Genomic DNA, 16,808 nt, shown 5'->3' on the forward strand with positions numbered 1-16,808 from the left:
TCCACGTACTCGCACGTCCGTCCTGGTAGAAGTCCAGCTACATGCAGTCCACACTTCTGGAACCCGTAAAACATCCCACAATGTTGTTATTTAGTCTAAGCTTACATTGTAAAGTATATCCTCAATAACACAACGGTTAATAAGGCTGTTATGTTCATCCTCTCAACAAGATCCAATTTGAGGTTTGGGTTTTAAATACCAGAACAGTGTGAAGCTTTAGCTGAAAACTTTGCAGGTGTCTACCAAAACAGTCATGAGGATTGCGTGTGTACTGGTAGACCACATAATTTTTTTAAATTTTTTTTCTCCAAAATGAGTGGCAAAAATGACTGGCCTTCAAGTAACTTGTGGGCCTGAGCTGCAGGAGATCATCAGCAGATGTTATAGAAACCACAGATGCGTATGGTTTGAATGGATGTGCCTCCTCCCAGTCCTGTGAGGGGGGAATTCAGTGGCACTTGCCAGTGAGACCAAGTGACAGAGCAGCTCTCAGCGCCAGAACCCAAGTGAACTCATGAATCACCGTTATGTGATTGCTCTTTTGTTTGATTTTGCAGCTTTGTGTAAAAAAAAACAAAAAAAAACACGTGCCACATTTCAAATCTGTAAATTTTGTTATACTGTACAGAAATATGGTGGTCTAAGTTCTGTACTGACAGTCACACCTTTGAATGCAATAGTATAATCGTGTTGTTGTTTTTTTGTGTGTGTACTGAAAGCATTCGGGTTTCAGATCCAAAGATGAATATGAGACAAAAGTTCAGAATTCCAACTATTTCATATTTCTTTTTTTTTTTTTTTTTTTACATATTTGTAGATGTAATAACTGGCAAAGTACATTTTGATGCCGCACTTTTCAAGTATGCAAAAATATTGGAGCTAAATTAAATTTATTTAAAGTATTTTGAGCAATAACCCTATCTCTATTGTTAAAAAACAAACAAAAAAAACAAACAAACTACCATTTATTGTGGCTAAAATTTGTTAATTTATAAAGGTTGAATTCATTATTTTTTGGTTAATAATATGCTGTAGTTAGGGAATCATATGCTTAAAGGAGAAGTCAACCAAAATGTTTTTTCTTGACATTAATGTCCTATGCTACTCCACTAATCTAAATGCAGTATTTTGGTTAATATTGCATTAGTGGAATATAAGTTAAGCAACAAAATCCAGCAGTTTTTATCTGAATGACAATGCAGCCAATCCATTGCGGCCATTTTGTCACTTGCTATTGAGTGAAAATAACATCAGTTATTCAGGTTTCAGGTAACAACCAATCACAGTGAGCTGTGATTGGTCGTTACCTGAGCGATGAGCAACTGTGATGTCATCTTCAGTCGACAGAAAGTGGCAAAATGGCCACCCCCCTGAGCTGGATAAAAAAAAAAATGTCTGGATTTTGCCACATATATCATGTTTAGACTAGCGAGGTCACATATTGACGCCTTCATAAAATAATTGCATAAGTGGTTGTTTTTTGTTTTTTGTTTTTGTTTTTTCAGATTTTTCAAGAAAGAATTAACCATTTGCATCACAAGGAGATGATTTTGGCAACAACAACAAAAAGTTTTGCAAAAAAAAAAAGACTCAGGTTTGTTCAACATATTAATTTATTTATTCAGGAAGTCAACCACAAGTGACAGACAATGGCAGCCTTGTAACATTGTAATGGCATTCAAACGTCTGAGTCCGCATCTGGTTGTTCACTGCGCTCATTCATGGAAAATGTGCACAGATGTTAATTAGGTGCAAAAATGCCCACTGGGGTAACTGTGATATAACTCTGACCAAAACAAGTTAAGTAACTTCGGAAAAGGAGCTCACTCAGCTCAGTGTTGCGCTTTCACCTGTGCTGACTGAAATAGAACGTGGTAGTGTGCGTTTGAGAGTTGACATCAACAGGAATCCTACTTTTAGCAAAAGCATAAACTGGGTTACATGACAATTTGTGATCCCAGAGGCAAAACTGCAGCAGCTGTTACTAAAACATTGTGTTTGCAGTAAATTGCATGTAGAAATCGATTTCTCGCTCTCCGTATCAGTCCATCAATCAATCTTTAAACTTTCCATCTTGTATATGGCCATGCACACACGCAGGCTTAATTGCAGCTGATAAAATATTGCCCCCTCAGGTCACAATTATGGCCGCAAATTCTACTGAACTCAAGTTTACGCTTTTAATGTGAACGTTTTTTAGTGCAAGTATTAACAGAATCCTTCTCTTTAGCCGTCGAACGTATGCCACAAGTGACATTAACAGTTCAAAAAAATGACAAGATCATGATGTTTTTATTTTTTTTATCATTCACATCAGCAAAAATCCCATTGCAAATATTGTAGCTGAAATGAAATGGCCAGCAAAGGGGCATCGATTTCAGTTGTGAGTATTGTGAGACATTTTATTTATTTTCAATAAAATGGCTCTTGTGTGCCCGCCCACCCGTAAAGTATGAAATTAAACAGCACAGTAAACCTTTTAATTTCCGGAAATGTGAATGTATGAGAGCTATTCTGCACTGGGACCGCAGTGATACATAACAATGAAGATAATAGCCACCCACATAAGTTTTTCAGCCAGTGACTTGGCAGTGAGGTTGGCTAAAGTGAAAGAATCTTCACATTAGGACTGACTCACTGCATGCGATAGGTCCACCTCAGCTCATTTAAAGACAAATATGCTGTATAAACGTGCCTATAATTCTTGATCCTGTATTTTGATAAAAAGCATACCAGCATGGACGGATTAAGACTTATGGCCTCCATTTTAAATTTGTCACTAAAACGCATATGTCTACAGCAAACAATGTTGACATGCTCAATAAATTCACCACAGGCAGGCGTCTAAGACCAGATGTTTGATCATCAAAGGCGTGACTTTGTTTAGGATTTTGCTGGTAAATGTAAAGGCAACGCTTTAATGTTGGGTTTTAGAAATGCTGTTTTACCTTTTATAGTTACAAGCTGTAAATGATGTTTTCCATCCATTTTGTCCTCATTAGGCTCACGGGTGAGCTGGAGCCAATCCCAGTTGACTTCAGGGAGGCTAGTTTGGTATGTAGGAAGTCAACCCCGCCCCCCAAAAAATTCCGACAATAACAAGTTTTATAGAGCCCCACTGGTCTAAATACAGTATTTTGTTTACTATTGCATTTGTGGAATAAAGCATCAAAATCCATCAGTTTTGATCAATATCAGAAGGCGGCCATTTTGCCACTTTCTGTCGCATGAAAATGACATCACAGTTGCTCAGGTCTCAGGTAACAACTCGGGAGGTAACGGTATCCAAACATCACGATACAATATGAATTTCACGATACGATAATTCTCACGATATTGTGGGGACGTTGGCGATATTTAAAAAAAAAAGTCACAATATTGTAAAAAAAAAAAAAGAAAAAAAAAAAGAGAGCTCATACTAAAAAACAAACAAAAAAAAACACAATTTTGTGCTTTTGTACATAACAGCAATGCATATAAACCATCTACAATCTCTAATAACATTTAATATTGAGGCGCTTACTTGTTAATGCACGCACACATTGAGTTCCTCCACATATTGACTCGGTTGTCGGTTCACAGGCATATTAGGTTCCCCTTCATTTGACAATTAGTGTAGATTTTAAACATAGAAGTCCAAAACAACCCAAATGAAAATTAAATTGCACTAAAAAAAAAAAACTAGCCACCAGAGGGTGCTAGAACTGCACAAATGGAAATCAACCTGACTTTTTTTTTTTAATAGATGTCTTGCTTTTAAATATCATGAACATGACGACGACGACGATATTGTGGCAGTTTTAATATCACAATATCACGATATTGCCTTATCGTTACATCCCTAGTAACGACCAATCACAGGTCAGCTTCGGAAAACAGGTGAGCTGTGTTTGGTGGTTGCCTGAGCCCTGAGCAACTGTGATGTCATCTTCAGTCGACGGCAAGTGGCAAAATGGCCGCCTCCTAAAATGGATCAAAACAGCTGGATTTTGCTGCATAACTCATATTCCGCAAATATGCTATTAATCAGAATGTCATGATTAGGTTAGTGAAGTCATATATAAGATATTATTGTCAAGAAACGTTTAAGGTTGACTTCCACTTTTAAAAACAATTTAGAAAAAAAATAAAGCTGTATGAATTCCAAATGGTTGTATGGGCTGTCGTCAAAATTGGTTCCATTACTTTCGGAAGGGATTCCTGTGACGAGCTGCCATTTAGTCCAAGATTTAAAGCACACTGTGCAACATCAGTGCATTATCATCAAAGCAAGCGCGATGATGGAGGGTCATGCCTCTCCATGACTCGACCCAGCTTGACCTTTTGCTCTTGTGCCAATGTGGTTCCCATTTGTGGTTAGGAGTTAAGAATCTTTACATGATTTCCCTCACAGTGTCATCTTTAGGGGTCAATCAACTTCCAAATGTGGTTAGGAAGTCCAGCATTAGATTAGTAGATTGATGATTATTGATGCGGTCAATGTAGTGGAAATGCACGCAAAGTCAATTAGATTGTTCGAAACAGGATCTGTGTCGCGGATGGTTTAGTAAAATTGCAATCTTTTATAAAGATCTTATAGTTTCATTATTGGGAGAACACTGTTAAGGTTAGTGGAATTAGTAGTGGAAGACAAACATTGGATTGTATACTACTGAGACAGAAAATCAAATATTGATCCGATAAGTCTGCTTCATTGTAAACTTTGGTTTAGGACAGTGGTGTCCAAACTACGGCCCGGGGGCCATTTGCGGCCCGCCGTCCATTTTTTTAGTGGCCCGCGACATATGCTAAAAATGGCATTTGACTCAGTTCAAATAAAATAAAAACAAAAATGTTTGGAGATGGTCAAAGTAAGAAGGGAGGATGTCGAAAAACACAGGTGCTATTAAAGGTTATTTTAGTTGACTAAAACTAACGAAAAAACTAAAATTGAAAAACAATTTCGTTACAAAACAAAAACGAAGATGCTTTTTTAAAAACGAAAACTAACTGAAACTACATTTTATGTTTACAAAACTAGCTAAAATAAAACTATAATTATAGCAAAAAAGTCCTTCGTTTTAGTCTTTGGTAATTAATTTAATGCATGAGCCCTTGGGGATGATTTTAAATGTGACTTTTAGTATATTTATTTTGATATAAACTGGAATAATGACGTCGCGCCCATTGTGTTTTTTAAATGTCGCGCACGAGTAATACACATTAAAAAAACAAAACTAAAACTAATACTGAAACTAACTAAACTAAAGCTAAGCATTTATTAAATAAGTAAAACTAATAAAAAAAAAAAACTAACAGAACCACCCTGAAAAATAATTAAAAATAACTACATTTAAAAAAACAAAACTTAAACTAAACTAAGTATATAACTAAAATATATATAACTAAATATGCAAAAGCACAAATAAATTATTTGTACAACTTTTAGGACCAAACACAATTTCTCTTCATAACATTATGTGGCCCATGCGTCCTTCCGATTTTCTGTATGTGGCCCTCAAATAAAAAAGTTTGGACACCCCTGGTTTAGGATTGAACTTGTCTTGAGCCTTTAGATGAGGTCCAACCAGTCTACCCCCATGTAACCTTCCCCGTTTGTTACCCAGCCAATGGAAGCATAATTCCCATGAAGCGCACTTTGAGCCCCCAAAGGTTAAAACTCGCCATCGTCAGGAACCTCTTTGGACAGCTGTCAGTCTTTTTTTTTTTTTTTTTTTTTGCTCGCTTTCAACCATCCAAAGAGAGAGATACAGACTAAATGAACTAAACGAGTGTCACCAGTTCCTAATGCCATAAGGCACTAGAATGATTTTGTGAAACTGATTTCATTACAGGGAGGACATGATGTGTCACGATGTCCCGCTAACAAAGAGCGCCTTGAGACTTTTGCTTCAGAGCAGACTGAAAAACACCAGAGGCTACAAAATAGGTCGTTACGAAGTCTTGTTGATGTTTCTTCTATATCAACTTTACATTCATAAAAAAAATAAATCACCATTTTCATTCAAGAAACTCTTCTTTCCTGCATGTTTTACCCTGGAGGTTCAAAGATATAGTCTACAAAACAAACCAGACAGAAGATGAACGCAAAATGTTCACAAAAAAATAAACATCGTTGCCGAAAGCTTTCGTTGCGGAAAAATCCCTAGAAAAACAGCCTGATTGTTTTGTTTTTGTGTTGCTTTTTTGCTCTTTCTTGTCCGCTGCCTTGCTCTTGCTTTGTAGTCGGGGCAGAATTAAATATTTAACGCCTAGCTAATGATGGCCTTGCCTCTTGAGCCAGCCCGAGATGCGTATAATGACATGTGTCTCGGCATGAAAGGAAGCGAGAGCGGGATTCGCCACATCACTTTTTCAAAGGCTCTGGTGAGCGATGAGAAGCTCATTTTAAGAGTTATTTTTGTAGCACAAAACCCACGTGGGAATTCCTACACTTCCGGAGTCGTCAGGAACGCGTATGCGTGGTTTTTAGTGTGTGTTAGTTGGATGCAAAGATAGTAAAAATGTTAACAGATGTAATGGCTGAGAAAAGACAGAATAGCTGCTGTTAAAAAGTCAGGTGTTGGGTAACTTTTGGCTTCACTAATGATACGGTGAATTCCACACTACTCTTAGCTTCAGTTCAGATTTCAAAGATTTATATGCTTGCTGACTATGAGCAGAATGTGTTTTGTTAAAATTGTCATAATAGAAGAAACCTTGACTGGGAAACCTCAATTGTGAGAGGACGCATGGAAGCAATACAGGGAAGAACAGCTAGCATGGATAGCAAGATGACATCATCATCAAGGGACATATAGGCTACAGAGCCATAACAACACAATCACTACGTGACCCAACCCAAAATAATGTCTTTCTTGGTTTTATTTTTATTTTTGCATAATAACTAGATACAGGCCCAATGTAAAATAATGGTTATCAATGTTTTTCACTTTGTTGCGTATGTTTAATATTGATTTCAGGTGGTAAAAACAAACAAAAAATTAAGAATGCATTTCGACATTTTTTTTTTTTTTTTTTTGTTCTGGGATGAAACAACAGTTAATTTTGACAATAAATTATAATTTAGTTAGTCTTTTGATGAAAATTAATTAAAGTTGTAGTCACAATGTAGTCATCTGATGGTGTTTTAGTTTTAATCCAATTTTAGTTGATGAAATAAAGGCCAATTATGGTCGAATAAATTGACAATTTAGTCAGTTTTCCTTCGGCATACATTTCAACTTTTATACAGAAAATTTTAACACCTATTTGTAACTGTACACGCAAGACACATTTAACACAACGGCGTCTTTTATTTAACTCTGTTTCAATTAAACATGTTGAACTGAGAATAATATGCCGTCTTAAAGGGATACTTCACTTATTTAGCCCATTATAGCAATAAAAAGTTAATATTTTGTCTATAATTAATGTGATACTTTCATTATTTTTCACTTACAATTAGTACCTTTTAAAACACATTCTGCAACTTGATGTCGACTGAAAATGACATCACAAGGGCTCAGTTAACCAATCACAGCTCTCCTGTTTTCTAGGTTTGGTCATGTGACATTCACAAGCTGAGCTGTGATTGGTTACCTGAGCCCTCGTGATGTCATTTTTAGTCGACAGCAAGTTGCAAAATGTTTTTAAAGGTACTAATTGTACATGAAATTTTCATTTATAAGGCAACAAAGCCTTGGAATCTACCCAAGCGCAGACTTTTCTACATAAATTTTTTCAGAATGTGCCCTAGACAAAATGACAATAAAACACGAATCGTGTTGCCCTTGAAATTATGTAAACATCGCAATTAAGGTCACATGACTTCAGTATTGACCCTTTTAATGGGTACAAATTCACATGCGCTCTAATTAATTGGAGTCAACGGGTTCAGCCACGCTTACGGCTCCATGTAATGCTGCACACATCGTTGGTTAATGGCTGTCATGGTTCATTTAACACTTAACTTAATTGCCATTTGTGTTGCGTTTTTATTGGCGTGAACATAGATGTGCTTTTAACACGGTTGTGAGGTGAGAATACTGATGCACTCATCAAAAAGTCACAATTTGGCTTACTGGACACATGGAAGCAATTAGCTTGTCTTTTGTTTAGCATTCAACCATGAACTATTAGCAACATGATGCCATTAGTATGTAACACTTCTCAGAGGGTGTCAAAATAAAAAAATAAAAATAAAAAAAAGTCTTTACGTAAGTAAACCTCCAAGAAATGAGGCAAATTAGCAATAAAAAAGGACTACCTAACAGAATTCGCTCAGCAGAAAAAAATGAAGACTTTGGACAAGTCGAAGCTGTGGCATGTTCACCCATGTGGAAATAATCGACCAAACACGGCATTGTTCTTGTATCAACGGCAGCGTTGAACAGTCATCCCCCCCCCCCGTTCCTCTTCATCTGTCCACACTGTTTTCGTTTTAGCAGATGAGTGGCCGCCGGTCATTTGTGCAGTCTGGCTGTCATCTCTTTTTGTGCCAAAACATGTGCACCGAATATTTGAACATGATCCATTTTAAATGCATTCTAATTGCCAGTTCAAAGCTTAAATGAATAAAATATGCACCGTCTTTCTTAACATGTCTGAATGAAAGCAAAACTTATTTAATTTCATTAGCAAACTGTCCATTTTTCATATGATTTATCCACTTAAATCATTTTGCTTTGCATTTAATCTTGCAAAAATACATCTTCCATATTCATAAGCATGCCCTTATTCTCCTTCTAATAAAAAAAAATTGATTTTGTGAGATATCACAAATATTTTTAAGTCCAACATCTGGTGAGAGACATCCGTAGACGGGAAATTAAAATAATCAGTCAGTCACTAACCTTGCTTGAAGCAAACGAAAATAAGATGTTTATGATTATTTATTTTAACAATACAGTTATAGTACTGAATTTTGGATTATAGTACCTCAAAATATGCAATCATTAAGACTGTCCAGAATGAAGTGCTTGGTGGCTACGTTTATCATTCATTCTCCTGAAAAATGAAAGCATGTAATTGAGATATGAAAATGTACTCAATCCTTCCACGTAACATCAGACCGATGTACTTAAAGAACACAAACAGTCAGTCATCCGTTTCTGTTTCCACCCTTCTGTTATCCGTTTTCCTCGTCCTGGAATCATTTCCAGTCTTGTGTTGAGCTATGAACATTTTGGACAAGTGGAGCTCGGAAGAAAAACAACATTGGAGAGGGATGTTTTTATTTCGAGGAAATCATGTTCATGTTTAGTTTTCTGGTCAAACCACCATGTTGCTTAATGCTTAGCTATCATTGTATCCACCAAGCATGGGCGTGTGAAGGATAGAGACATTGTTTTGAAGTACACTGCTTGGAAGCCAACCTCTGCTTTGAAACTTTGATTCTTTTAAAGCCTTAGGTCACACATTCTGACAGCTGAAATTTTCAACTGAATTTTGTAACTGTTAAAAATCATGACCCCTCTACGGAGCCAAATTCTCCTTTGAACTCTTGACTGTTTTAAAACCTGAAGTCACACATTATGACAGCTGAAATTCTCAACTGAATTTTGGAGCAACTGTTAAAAATCATGACCCCTTTTGGAATCCAAACTCTCCTTTGAAACCTTGACTGAAGTCACACATTCTGACAGCTGAAAATTTCAACAGAATTACAAATCATGACCCCTCTAGGGAGCCAAATTCTCCTTTGAACTCTTGACTGTTTTAAAACCTGAAGTCACACATTCTGACAGCTGAAATTCTCAACTGAATTTTGGAGCAACTGTTAAAATCATGACCCCTCTTGGAAGCCAAATTCTCCGTTGAAACCTTGACTGTTTTAAAACCTGAAGTCACACATTCTGACAGCTGAAAAATTCAACAGAATTTTGTAACAACTGTTAAAAATCGTGACTGTGGTGTATGGCTTTAAGCCATTGTTGGGGCATAACAGTGACCCTTCTTGGAAGGCAAACTCCCCTTTTCAAACCTACTGTGAAACTTTGACTGCTTTAAAACCTGAGCTCACACATTCTGACAGCTGAAAATTTCAACAGAACTTATAATTGTTAATTTAATAACTGTTAAAACTTGTCACTCCAAATGCTTTTCTTGTCGCAAGGAAATTTTGAACATGTTCAAAATATGATGGCGACAGGAAAAATGGTATGAGAGTATCATGACTGGGTCATGCTAGGATTATGTTTGGGTCATGCCAGGGTTATGTTTGGGTCATGACCGTGTGGTCAAGTATCTGTTTTGAACTGAGGCCAAGTGTCTGTTTTGAACTGATGTAATCAGCATCTAGTTTCAACTGGTAAGACGCAATGTGATGTCAAGAATCTTTAATCTCTTTACCTGGTCAACAGCCAATCAGATAATTCCATGTCAGTCCTGTTACCCACATGTCTAGCCACAACCAATCAGATCGATTCGCTGTCTATATAAGCCTGTCTGAGAAGTGTGTGTTTTTTGTCGGATTATTACCCCTGTTCTTCTGTGCAACTCCACCGCCCAAGTTAGCTTAGCGTCTCGCGATTCTTGATACATTCTCGTTGTTTCTCGTCTAGTCAAGTTTGTTCCATGCCTCTCGATGTTATGCAAATAAAGAGTTAAAATCGTATTTGTGTCTGCATTTTTGGGATTCAACCCCAGAACATAACAGAGAGTGTTTGCAACATTTCGGCTTCTGTTTTCTAGCCTTATGCCTAGTTGCCAGCAATTTAGCAATGGGTATTCTAATTTATTTTCCAGATGTGGAAATTGCAAAAATAGTCGGCAAACTCCTGAAAACCAGCTAACAGCTATTTGCGAGCCTGTGGGCTTGTGCCAGTGATTAATCTGCCCGAAAATGCACCGCAAATGACTGACACCTCATTGGTCACTCCTTCGGTCTTGCAGTTCTGCCTCCAGCACGGTGTTTTTTTTAGGAAGAAAAAAACAAAACTCCTCTTCTTAAAATCTCATTGTGGGTTGTATTTGTTGTCATAAACAGTATGGAAATAATTCAATGTCTTTTTGTATTGAACACAATTCGATAATATCCGTATGCTCAAAGTGATGAGCGTTCAAAATCTGTTGTCAATGCATTATCAATTTTAGTGGTCACGGTTGCCTTTTGTAAAGGCCTAAAGCAGAGAGTAGTGTCAGATGTTGTCAGGCAGCTGTTGTTTACCTCCAGTGAAAGCACAGAATGACTTACTCTAAGTCTGAGCTAATAAATGTGAAAGATGGAGCTATCGCGTGTTTAGTATTATGACCCATCACCCCCATAAGGATGGACATTTATTATGATGATTTATGGAAAACACATGCTGTTCATACTTCTTCCCCTAAAAAAAAGTAGATTTAACATTCATCTCCTCCGGACAAACAGTTAAAGGGATCATGGGGCCGGATGACCAGTTCCACTCAAAATCTCGATGTATTTTTTTTTTTTTTTTTTTTTAAATCAAGAAAAATTAAGTACTATTACAAAAGTGGCAATTTTTCAGCCAATTAAAGGGTCCCTATAAGAGCACATAAATCTGATTATCTGTGTCGGATTGGCGAGGAGTCCATTTCAAGCCAAAAAAATAAATAAAAAATTTCAGCTCATATGGACTACAGTAACACAAAAGGACATTATCAAACTCAGATACTGCCCCCCGCCCCCTTCTTTTTTAATGCAAAATAAATATTTGTGTTGTAATTTTGACCCGAGCACCAATGGATTCTTTCACTGCTTAAATCTCTGCCAGTGCAAAGGAGCTTGCGATGCAAGGCCAATTTCTGACTTTATTTGATTTCCTGTTTACAAAACATAAAATCTTGAGATAGATTTTCTGAGATGAGGTTCATGCAAGAGAGTATTGGAAAAATATGCAACCAACACTGAAAGCACACATCCGGAACAATTTGTTCTTAATGCAAGGAATAAATATTTTATATTATAATAGGCAACTTTAAATTCATAATTGAACATATGCATACAAAGATGTCTTTGTGTTGCAAAGACTGGTCAGTCGAAAGTTGCATCTCTAGACTATTTGTCCAGACAATACTAAACATAATAAAGATGTGTCACATGTTTTTAATTACTCCTTGAAAATCTGTTCTGCTGTCAACAAGCAAGCCTTTCATGATTGGACAGAATTCACCAAATGAAACGTTGAGACAAAGCCTTAATTCTGGGTTCTCCTAATCGAATTGGATGATTCGATTTGAGATGGTCCTGTGAGATGTGGACTTCGTCAAACAAGGGTCAGGGGAACACGGAGCGAGACAAATTTTAGGTGATCCAAGCTCTGCTCCAGTCGAGAAGTGCCGCTGAAAACATGCAGCTGACCCGAGTTAAACTGTCTTAATGTGTCCACTGGAAAGGACCTGAGAACACAGTTTACTTACTACAAATGAATTACGAGTGGACGATAGAAGTCACCAAGGGACTTTGTGAAGAGTTATGAAGCAATGAATTAAAGTTTTATGGGGAGGTTCAAAGAAACACCTCAGTGTAATATATTTTTTTAACTACCAATAAGTACATGGGCTGCAGTAGCTCATCAACAACAAACTGGGCTTTGGAATTCCGGACAAAAATAAGTTTTGTTTGTTTGTTTTTTAACTGTTATTTGGAACTTTTCATAATTCATTCCAACTTGTCTAAGGCCCATAGACCTGGGGGGGTAGAAAAAAAATGGATGGACTTATGAACAGTACCAAATGCTAGCCTGTCACTTTATTTGAAGTTAATCAGAAGCACTTTAAATGCTAGCAGGCGTGTGCTGACTCCCATTTAATATGGCTTTAACAAACAACAAAACCAGTATTCTTCTTCTTGAATAACATCAGCTCAAAATGAGAACCAAAACAAACAAATAAACAAACAAACAAAGCAAAAAAAATAAAAAAATCTATCATGAACTCCATGTGCACCTCTGCTGCCAGTACAGCTGGAATTACATCAAACTGAAGGAAATATTTGCGTGAGATATTTAAAACTTAATTCATTGCCTCTTTTGCTTGTTAAAAACATTGGTTAGCCATTAAGTGTCATGAAAGTGATTATTAACTTGATTTGGCACTCATTTTTACATCCTTCTTTAATCATTATAACATGTTCAATTATTCAGGTGAGTTCAAGCGTAACTGATGTCAGCATTCGACCCAAATGAACTACCATAAGTGTTTTTTTCCTCATATGTTCAGAAAAGGGAAAGCCAGGTTTGTTGGTTCATTTTTAATTTTTTGCCACATTTTCCAATTTTTTACTCATAATGTCCCCCCAAATACAAAAGCTTAAGTCATCAGGCATTTCTTCATCTTCTATATGTGTTTTTTGTTTGTTTCGTACATCTTTTCATGAATAGGAATAATGTGTACTGCATACTCAGTTGCTCACCGCGTCACATCAAGATTAGTCTAATTACTACCGTAGTTTTTGGACTATAAGCCACAACTTTTGTCACACGCTTTCAACCCTGTGGCTTATACAATGATGCGGCTAATTTATGCATTTTTTCTAACTGCTGCCAGGGGTGCTCGAGCAGAAAAAGTAAGAGTGAAACAGTGGAATATATGTGTTGAGGAAGACACAAGTTTAATGTAACTTTGTGCGTTGTGCATGCCTAAAATGAGCATGAACAGACCCTCATCATGGAAAATACAAGAAGTCTCAGTATCAGTGACTTTTACCGGTATGTTATTTTTAACCAGCTCTGTTAGTTACTACCGTATTGCTGCTGTGGCTGTACTGCCGCGTCAGAGGCGCTGTTTGGAAAGAAATGCTAAGGTATATTATTAAACCTTTGAAAACTCTTTCTGTGTACCGTCTTTCTTTGTAAATATCTCATGTTTCAATGTGGGCACATGCGGCTTATAGTCAGGTGCGGCTTATGTATGTACAAAATGCCTTTTCCTTTAGAAATGTACTGGGTGCGGCTTATAATCAGGTGCGCTTTATAATCCGGAATTTACAGTACATTACATGATTGATTAGTCAACTAAAGAATGAAAAACAGACACAACAGAATTCAGAAGCAACCTAGCCTCTAGTATAGAATATCTAATAAAATCTCGAGTAATAAAATCTAAGAAAATCTTAGTGTGAAAATGAATTTGTTGCAGTAGATAGCAACATTGCTACCTAGCAGCTATCGCAGTGTTGCTATTTTGCGCCAACGGCATGGCTAGCTCAAAGTCAGAAGTATACCAACATGGTTGATTGTACCAAAGTATAGAATATCTATTCAAATATTCAATGCCATCAGTATGAAAATGTATTTGTTGTAGTCGGAAGCAAAATTGCTACCTAGCAGCTAGCATCAGTGTTGCTATTATGCGCCAATGGCATGGCTAGCTCTACAGCAAGCTTTTACCAACAACATGGTTGATTGTATCAAAGTATAGAATATCTAATAAAATCTTCAGTGTCAGTTGTGTGATTTAGTGTATTTGTTATGGTATACAGAAGCAACAATATTAGCTTCTAGCATCTGTGTTATTTTTGCTCTGTAACAGCTAGCCAAGTTATTTACAAACAACTCCAAACATGAAATTGCATCAAATTACAGTATAAAACATCTCACCAAAACATTTATGTATTTCTCTTTTCTTTGCCGAGGTTGCTATTGCTGCAACCATTATTGCTGAGGGGGCGGAGCATGTAGAACTCGTGTTGTGTAGGGAGGTCGCAGGTCTATCAGAGTGAGTGAGGCCATTGTTTGTGGCCCTACCCCTAAAGTTTATGGAGAATTGGGACACTTGTTGATTCTTGTTAATGCGCAAATCTAGGCCTAAGAAACGAGACAAGATGTTTTTGACATTACAACTTGAAACTATCAAATCTTGGTCGCTGTATAAATGTAACACATTACAATACATACCGGTCATCTAAATATTTTCCTCATACAAACTGAATAGGAAATTTGTTCGTCTGTGCCCCCCAAAAACAACAAAAACATTATATAGACATATATTATAACAATGTCTCATTGTCTGTATTGACAATGAGATTGATAACACCCTGCCGACAAGCAGAGAATGGAATTATTAGCGTTGACCCGATGCAGTCCTATTAGTATCTGCTCCTGTTAAAGAGAGCGTGTCCACTTGTATTTGTTCTGGACAGAGCTCTAAAGCTTGCTCTCACATGGAAACACTGAATGTGAAATGATAACATCCATGTGAATGTGAGGAATGCGCCCTTTTCTGAGAGTAGATCAACAGAAATGTGAGGTGCTTTTCTCTTTGCCTGAGGTACAAACACAAATGTAAAACCTGACAATCAACTGGACAATCTGGATCATTGCCAGTGTCTTTTATACACTTCCTGACCCTTCTGCGTCAATCGGGTTCTTTTTGACAGCACATGAACTAAACACTTTCGATGCAAGCCCAGCCACTATTGCTGGGATCCCTTTTAGAAAAGTTTCAGGTGGTAACACGATAAAGGCGGATGCAGTTTAGGTGCTTAAATTAGGCTGGCGAACTTGCGCCTCAGTGCACAAAACAGAGCTGGAGTTGATTGGGGCATGTGTGAACAACATGGCCTCGAGTTATATCCTCATGTTTGGTAATCTGCCTGTGGCAATGAGGATTTAAGTTTATTGAAAGCCGCCTTTCTGATGAGAATCAGATGTTTTGGACAGCGCGACTGGGACTGAATGGGAACCAAGACAATCTGCTCTGCTAATTGAGCTCCGATGTGGTTTTCCAGTTTGTCCAATAGGAAATAGAAATGATCATGAGGGTCAGCAAAAAAAAAATTATAATAATAATTCAGATATATATTTTTTCCCCTCTAAATATATTAGACATGTTTGAAGGTTGTGAATGAAAACGACCAAAGACTAAGAACTCTGTAGGACTGAATCATGGAGATTTAGCGTTGCACAGTTTTTCACTTTTTTTTTTTTTTTTGGTGTGGTTAAAAGGATGCCCGATTGCCCGGTGACACACTGGGGCGTTGGATTTTTCAGTTGGACGTGTGCATTCAGCGGTCCACAGAAATGGCAAAATAGTACGGAAGCGTAGAGCTGCCAATGTGAAGTAAACATTTTTGGCTGGCGAGTATGTTCGAACATACTTGCAAATATGTTCGAACATACTCGCGAATATGCTCGAACATAGTCGCAAATACGTTGGAACATACTCGCAAATACGTTCGAACATAGTCGCAAACATGTTCGAACGTACTTGTAGGCTACGTGCTACAAAGTTAGCATACCTTCCCATAATGCCACGGGGTATTATTTGCGCATGCGCGAGTGAAAACAAAACCCCCATTTTTTTTGGGCATTTGGGCCACATTACCAATTCATTAGAAAATTAAGTAGACAAAAAAAAGTGTTCATTCGTAACTTTTATGATTTATTATGTCTGCTGTGTACTGCCGTGGCATTATGGGAAGGTATGCTAACTTTGTAGCATGTAGCCTACATGTATGTTCGAACGGATTTGCGAGTATGTTCGAACATATCTGCGAATATGTTCGAAAATACTCGCCAGCCAAAAATGTTTACTCCACATTGGCAGCTCTACGCTTCCATAAAATAGCTTCATCTGTAAAGTTTTTAGGTTCATCTTGCAATTCCACCTGAAAGCTCAGTATCCCTCACTTTTTGTGAGTGTAGTGTGGTGATACAGGAATCTACTTCCTTGTGTACACTCACATTCTTCTCATTCTGTTTTTACGTTCCCATTGTTGCTCCTTCTTTTGTAATGAATGCTTCAAAACAAAAACAGCCAAAAGACACATATTGACTTGTAAACAGTAAGGATATAACAAATCTCCGCTTATAGCTCAGTTTGTCTGAGTGAAATGTTTTATCTTGGACAAGTAAATGCCACATGAA

Source organism: Festucalex cinctus, chromosome 12, assembly GCF_051991245.1.
Source record: "Festucalex cinctus isolate MCC-2025b chromosome 12, RoL_Fcin_1.0, whole genome shotgun sequence".
Classification (NCBI taxonomy): Eukaryota; Metazoa; Chordata; class Actinopteri; order Syngnathiformes; family Syngnathidae; genus Festucalex; species Festucalex cinctus.